Raw genomic sequence first — 6613 nt, forward strand, 5'->3', positions numbered from 1 at the left:
TCATTTTGTTATGGCAGAAAATAATTTTATGTAAAAATCTGAGAAACAGCTACATAATGTCACTTTTCCATGTACAAGAAACACAGGAAAAGCAGTATACTGTTTGTGTACATATATTCTAAACAGCTTTTCAATTCATTACAGGCGCTCAACCTTTTAGTAACTTGGGTTTCATTCTTTATACCACTTCAAAAATAACCTGTTAGGGGCGCCTGGGTGGCTCAGTCGGTTAAGCATCTGCCTTCAGCTCGGGTCATGGTCTCAGGGTCCTGGGATCCCTGTTCAGTGGGGAGTCTGCTTCTCTCTCTGTCTCTCCCTCTGCCCCTCCCCTCGTGCACTTGCTCTCTCTCCCTCTCTCTTGCTATCTCTCTAATAAATAAATAAAATCTTTAAGAAAAAAATAATAACACAGTAAAGAAATGACCATGATTCTGCAGTGTCTTTGAAAATTTTTTAAATCCATATTTAACTTGTTTCCTTGATGTAGACCCTCAAAGAAGTTTAGGCTAATTATAAGGTATGTCTATATTACTATCCCTTTAGGTGAGAGAGCCCATCACATTTCGTAAACTTAATGGGATGAATAAGAATTGATGCAACACTAAAAGATTATCCAGAAATCTCTACAGAGTGACACTGTGGCAATTAATGAAGCTAATTTCTCAGTAGGCAATCTAGTATCTTTATTTTTTTTTTTTTAAGATTTTATTTATTTATTTGACAGAGAGAGACACAGTGAGAGAGAGAACACAAGCAGGGGGAGCAGCAGAGGGAGAGCGAGAAGCAGGCTTCCCGCCGAGCAGGGAGCCAAATGTAGGGCTCGATCCCAGGACCCTGGGATCACGACCTGAGCCGAAGCCAGACACTTAACGACTGAGCCACCCAGGCGCCCCAGTAATCTAATACTTTTAAAAAATGCATATAACTAAAGGATTTTTCTCTTTCGTTTACGGTTAATATGCAAATCAGATATCCATAAATTTATTCCCGATAGAGTAAAAGCAATAAAATTTTCATGATTCAGCAGACTTTAAATCATTTACAACACTATAATTTAAGTTATTGAAGAAAGAAGCTTATAAATTGACAGAATCCCCTTAACAGCAAAGAAAATGTTAGTACTTTGCAAAGAGAAAATTCTCAAATTTCCTATTCCACTGACACAAAGAAAACAATTTCCAAAAGTTCAATAGATATTTTTAGAAGACAAAAATCATTCACAAAAATACTAGGTTAGGTGCTACGATCAGACAAAAAATGAACCATGGTCCTGATCCCCATAGAGCTAAGCACAAAGTGGAACAGATTACCCTCTCTCCATAACAGTATGGATTTTCAGGTTCCCACCACTAATGGAATAGAACATTTCTTGAGTCTGGACCACAAGAAACCTAGGTGAAGAAGTGGAGTTGACAATCTTACATCCCATCCCCTTCAGCATAGTTGAAACCTCTTTGAGAAGAGGAAGGGATATTAGGTAAGGAGATCCAATGTCCTCGTTCTAAGTCATTTGAAGTACCTTTACTCCCTCTGCGAGGTGATATGCCTCAATAACCACCCCCTTTCTCATGGTCCTACTCCTCTAGCACACCCTGGCCCTCCACCACTTACCATCATTATTTGGAAACATCCATTTGACAGAAAGAGCCATGAAAGGTACATGTGATTTTGACAGTCATTCTTCCAACACTTCAAAGATACCTGAGGGCAGAAGAGCAACTGACTTAAGAACCTGAGTTGCTATTATGTATTCAAAAATTCAATTCACTCATCTCTTAGGTCTGCAAGTATAAAAGTATCCTGTGGCAAATTAAGTGCGTGTTACAAGTGATGTGCCCAGGCTCAGGAAGATGAAAGAGAAATTATGTATGCTGGAGTAACTGGGGGAGGCATTTAAATAAATACATATATACATATTTACTTACCACCCACCATGCGCCAAGTATATAATTCTGTGAAGCAGGTATTATCATTCCCATTTTATTAGAAAACACAATCATTAAGACAAGAGATTTTCCTTAAATAGTTAAGATATGGGCCTAGACCTTCCAGTCCAGCACTCTTTCCATCAACACTAGCCCACTTCTTGGAAGTGGTGAGGTGCTAACTGGGTCTTGAAAGATAGATAGGAGCAAGGTATTGAGAAGACACAAGTACAGAAGGAAGAGAAGTGTGTCTCAGGCCTGGTCGCCCTTAAGGGTATTGGTAGAACACACTGCCACTAGATTTTCTTTCACATTTTTCTCTCTGGTAAGACATTAGAGAAGAGACAACTGAGAACGAAAACCTCTTACTTGACAGTTCTGTTCCTGAGGGTACCAATTTAGGAGGACCATAGCCTCGAGGGATCACTCTCAAGGGTGGGAACCCTTAGATAACAAGTTTATGACTTTCTTCAGTAGTTTAGAAAGCCCAATTCATTAGAATCTTGTAAAATTTCATCAGTATCTCATTGTCCCTCATTCTGGTCTCCTCTGGAAAGTGGAACACATTATAGAAAAAGGGAGAACTGATGTTACAACACCACTGTTCTGTCTTGTCTGTTTCTTTCTCTAAAGAAGTCTCTTGACTTCATTTGTTAAGGGATCGGTTTACACTAGCAACAGTTGGCTGCTAGTCCAGCTGAACTATAGTGTGTAACTTCCATCCATTTAGGTATCAAGTTTTGGATGTGAACACAACAAAAGATCTCTCTTGGATTGAACTGTATAGATTGCGCTTATGTTACCACAGTTTTGTTTATACATTTGATTGTTAATGTTTACATTAAAAACTCAGCTTAGTATAAAGGCTGCTTATTCCATGCCTTGCTTATTTTCAACAATTAAGTTAAATTTTTTTTTTTTTTTAAAAGGTGTTTTGCATGAAGGCTTAGTAAAGCTTCGGTTACACATTAGAATTCAAGAGCTGAGTATACAGTTGTTGGCCGCATAGTCCAAAAAGGTAGCAGGCTTGAAGGTCAGATAATGTCACGGGAACAACGTCTGAAGGACATGAGAAGTTTTAATTCCTAAGAAATTGTTGAAAGACAAAGAAATTATTAGGGGGTTTTGGTTACTGGAGGAGGAGGCTAGAGTTGTTCTCAAAATTTTATCAGTGATGACTAGAAAACCAGCAAAAGGTCATTAGTAAAACAGCTGGCTTAGATAATAGTCAACAAGGCTAACGCAGGATCAAAATATTCTGATTATATAATCTGTTCTGATGCAAACTCTCTATGGAAGTCTTACCATGAAAATGGAAGATTCTAAAAGGGAACACTTAAAACAATTTTTTAGAAAGGCATCAAGTTCTCCATTTGTTATATACTGCAATACATAACAGTTTCCAATGACCTATTTTAATGGAAGTTTTAGGATTTTTCCCTGTGCTTCTTGTGCCTTTTATGACACTACCATTTTCTTGTTTGTGCTGTTAAGGCACCACTAATGCACCACAAAAATATTTTCAAATGCCAATAGAGAAAAAAAATGGAAGGAACAGCAAACATAGACTGCAAGGGATGAGAGCAATATATGAAATAGACAAGTCAGTCGGTCACTCAGAGTACAACAGAAATTAGTGGACCGGAGGAGGCAAAGCATTGCCTTGCCAAACCATAAATTTGCAATGTTTTTTTTCATTTGGCAAAGGACATCCAGAATATGTAGACACTTGATCAAAAACAATGCAACATGGCATAGAAGTATTAAAATGTAAACAAGTTTCCAGTTTAAGATTAATGTTAGGGTGAGACTTGTAAATTGTGTGAATTGCTAAGTAGTAATATTTACTTAGATTCACTTATCACAGTTCACATGGCTAAACAAGAAGAGGGGTGACTAATATCTAGAACAAAATGGTTCATGTTCATACGCCTAAAAAAGGCTTTTGTATCTGTGGTGGTTTTCAAACTTTAGTATGGGCACAAGTTGTTGGGATGCTTATCAAAATGTAGATTTCCAGGTCCCTTTCCCAGAGATTCTGATCTAGAAGTTCTACAGGAGGGTTTCTCAATCTTGGCACTATTAACATATTAAGAGATGATTTTCTTGCTGGGGGGACACCCTGTGCCTTGCAGGTGGTTGAGCAGCATTCCAGGTCCACTAGATACCATAGCATCCTTTCCCTGGGCCTGTTTTCAGATGTTGCTAAATGTCCCCTGGGGGCACAAATCACTCTCCTCCTTTGGGAATCACTTGTTAGGGTGAAGCTTATGGACTGCATTTCTAATAAGAATATCCAAGTGGTTTTGGTCAGTGGACTAAACTTGAGAAACACTGAACTAATGTGTTGAATTATGTCCCCTCCAAAATTCATATGTTAGAGTTCTAACCTTCAATACCTCAAAATGTGATCCTATTTGGAAATAGTCATTGAGATTTAGTTAAGATGAGGTCATACTTGGTTAGGATGGGCCCCTAATCCAATATGACTGGCATCCTTATAAAAAGCAAAAATTTGGACCCAAGAGATGGGCACACAGGGAAAATGACATGCAAGCCAAAGAACTACCAGCAGCCAGGAGAAAGGGCTGGAACAGATTCTTCCCTAGCTTCCATGGCGGGAGCATGGCCCTGCAGACACCTTGACCTAATACTTCTAGCCTCCAGAACTGTGAGACAATAAATTTCTGTTGTTTAAGCCACCCAGTTTGTGGTACTTTGTTAGAGAAGCCATAGCAAGCTAATAAATAAAGAATAAAACACAAGTCAGAGTTTAGCACTGGAACATTTGAAGCAAGATCAGAGAGAAAAATGGAAAGATTACAGATGGGCACCAATTCCCGATTTACCTTTCTCAGTGCCTAACTTAAAACAGAAGTTGATAGTTTTTATTTTTATTAAGCACTCTCCACATATATCTTGTCTAAGTTAAATATTAAGAATAACATCTTATAATTTGTGACTTTATAAGGTTGAAATTGCCAGTGTTCCATTTTCAAGTTTTCATCTGGATTATATAGCACTTGAACAGATATGCTTGAGTCTGGAGTTGACTAGAAGACAAATGGAATTAATTAATTATGCCATTATCTATAGAAAAGGTAATATGTAAATGTGAAAGTCCATACAAGGCAAAAATGCATGGACTGATCACACTGTAGCTTTAAGAAAAGTGTTGACTGTTTCAGGTCACAAAGGCACTATTTAGAGTACAGCAAGAGGGACCATGTGTCCAGCAGGCCACACAGTCATGTGCCTCTCCAAAGTAGGCAATTCATACTCTCTCACTGAAAGAATGAAGCCCATGATATTAAAAAAAAAAACTTAAGAGGCATATACTCTAATAGTTTCATTTGCAATAAAAGTGAACACTGCTGTCGTTATTAATTATCAGAAGACAAAAACAAGAGCCCAGTGGCAAATGTCAGTCTTTTTCTCCTCAAGATAGAACAGTCATACTAATAGATATCTTAGTTCCTGTTTCCTCCCACAACTGAACAGGGGTGAAAAAACAAGCCTCTTTGCCTCAAGATTTTAGAAAGAAAAGTTGTAAAGCTTCTATTGCAGATGAAGGGCCCCAACATTCATCTTTTCCCGCTCCCATAAGCATAAATAGTTCATGATAAAGAACGGTAGGCTCCTAGAAATGTCTATAAACTAACTTGAGTGGTCAAATACAAACAAGGTTGGGCCTAGACCGCTTAAGTGCCCTCCCCAAATCAGGATAATCGAACAGGACGTTAGCCTGGAAGCCTCTGCCAAACTCTAAACAACTTTACCTCGGCAAATCCCCTCACCTTTAATCTAGGAAACTTTCCAGCATGCCCTTCAGTCACATGAAGTTGCCGTCAGAGCCCAATATACCTCGTGTGTCCCCGGAACAGGTTTGCCTCTTGGGGCAAAGAGGCAGGGTGGATAACTAAGTTTGGCATGTGGTCTAAGAGGCCCCAGAAGGTTAGGATAGGGACTGCTGATTCTCCAGGCTTTTTTCTTTTTCCCAAAGAGGGCAAGACCAGCAAAGAAAGGACTGTCTCCGAAAGGAGAGCCGCGCTCAGACAAAACAGAAATCCGGGGGACCAAAAGCAGAAGTAAACAGGTTTTTATAGCAACACTAATAGAAGGCCTTCTCTGACCTCGCCAATGATTTTTTCAGTTACTGAATACTTTCACCCCTTCCCCCAGCGTGCCTCTCTTCTCACTCACAACCCTCACACCCCCTCCCCGCACCCTTCAACAAAGGTGAGGGCCCACGGCCAACCGCAGGCTCTAAGGTCCGCGGCGGCCAGCTCCAGTCTAGGGCAGTTGCCTAGATGTAAATTTGACGTCGAGAAATCTAATCTCCCACGTCTGATCTCCGGTTATTGCGCCTCTAGGGGGAGGCAAAACAGGTGAGGGCGGCTGGAGGAAACCAGTTCCGGCACAGTCCGAAAGGGCGAAGCGAGGGTGCGAGGCTAGGGAAGGAGACGACAACGCGATAAATAAAAGGAGGCGCGCCCTAAACACTGCCTCTCTCCCTGGGATCACCTTGCCTTGACCTAGTTGAGCCGAGCAGGAAGGAACCCAAGGGGGCGAAGGAGAGGTTGGGCGAGCGGTGGGCGGGGCCGCGAGCGGGAGCTTTCTCGTGCTCGCTTGTGATTCGCCGACGGATTCGGGCCGGAAGCTGCCGGGAGGCACTGGCGGCGGCGGCG

General features: G+C 40.8%; 1 long non-coding RNA gene across 1 annotated transcript; it reads right to left on the reverse strand.

Annotated features, from left to right (window-relative positions):
- Positions 1–3: 3 nt before the first annotated feature.
- Positions 4–6612, reverse strand: LOC144382595 (uncharacterized). The gene is made up of 2 exons (XR_013449859.1): positions 5723–6612; positions 4–1701 (listed from the first exon to the last, which is right to left on the reverse strand). It is a non-coding gene; the product is annotated as an uncharacterized LOC144382595 (long non-coding RNA).
- Position 6613: the final 1 nt, after the last annotated feature.

This window comes from Halichoerus grypus, chromosome 7 (genome assembly GCF_964656455.1).
Source record: "Halichoerus grypus chromosome 7, mHalGry1.hap1.1, whole genome shotgun sequence".
Taxonomy (NCBI): domain Eukaryota; kingdom Metazoa; phylum Chordata; class Mammalia; order Carnivora; family Phocidae; genus Halichoerus; species Halichoerus grypus.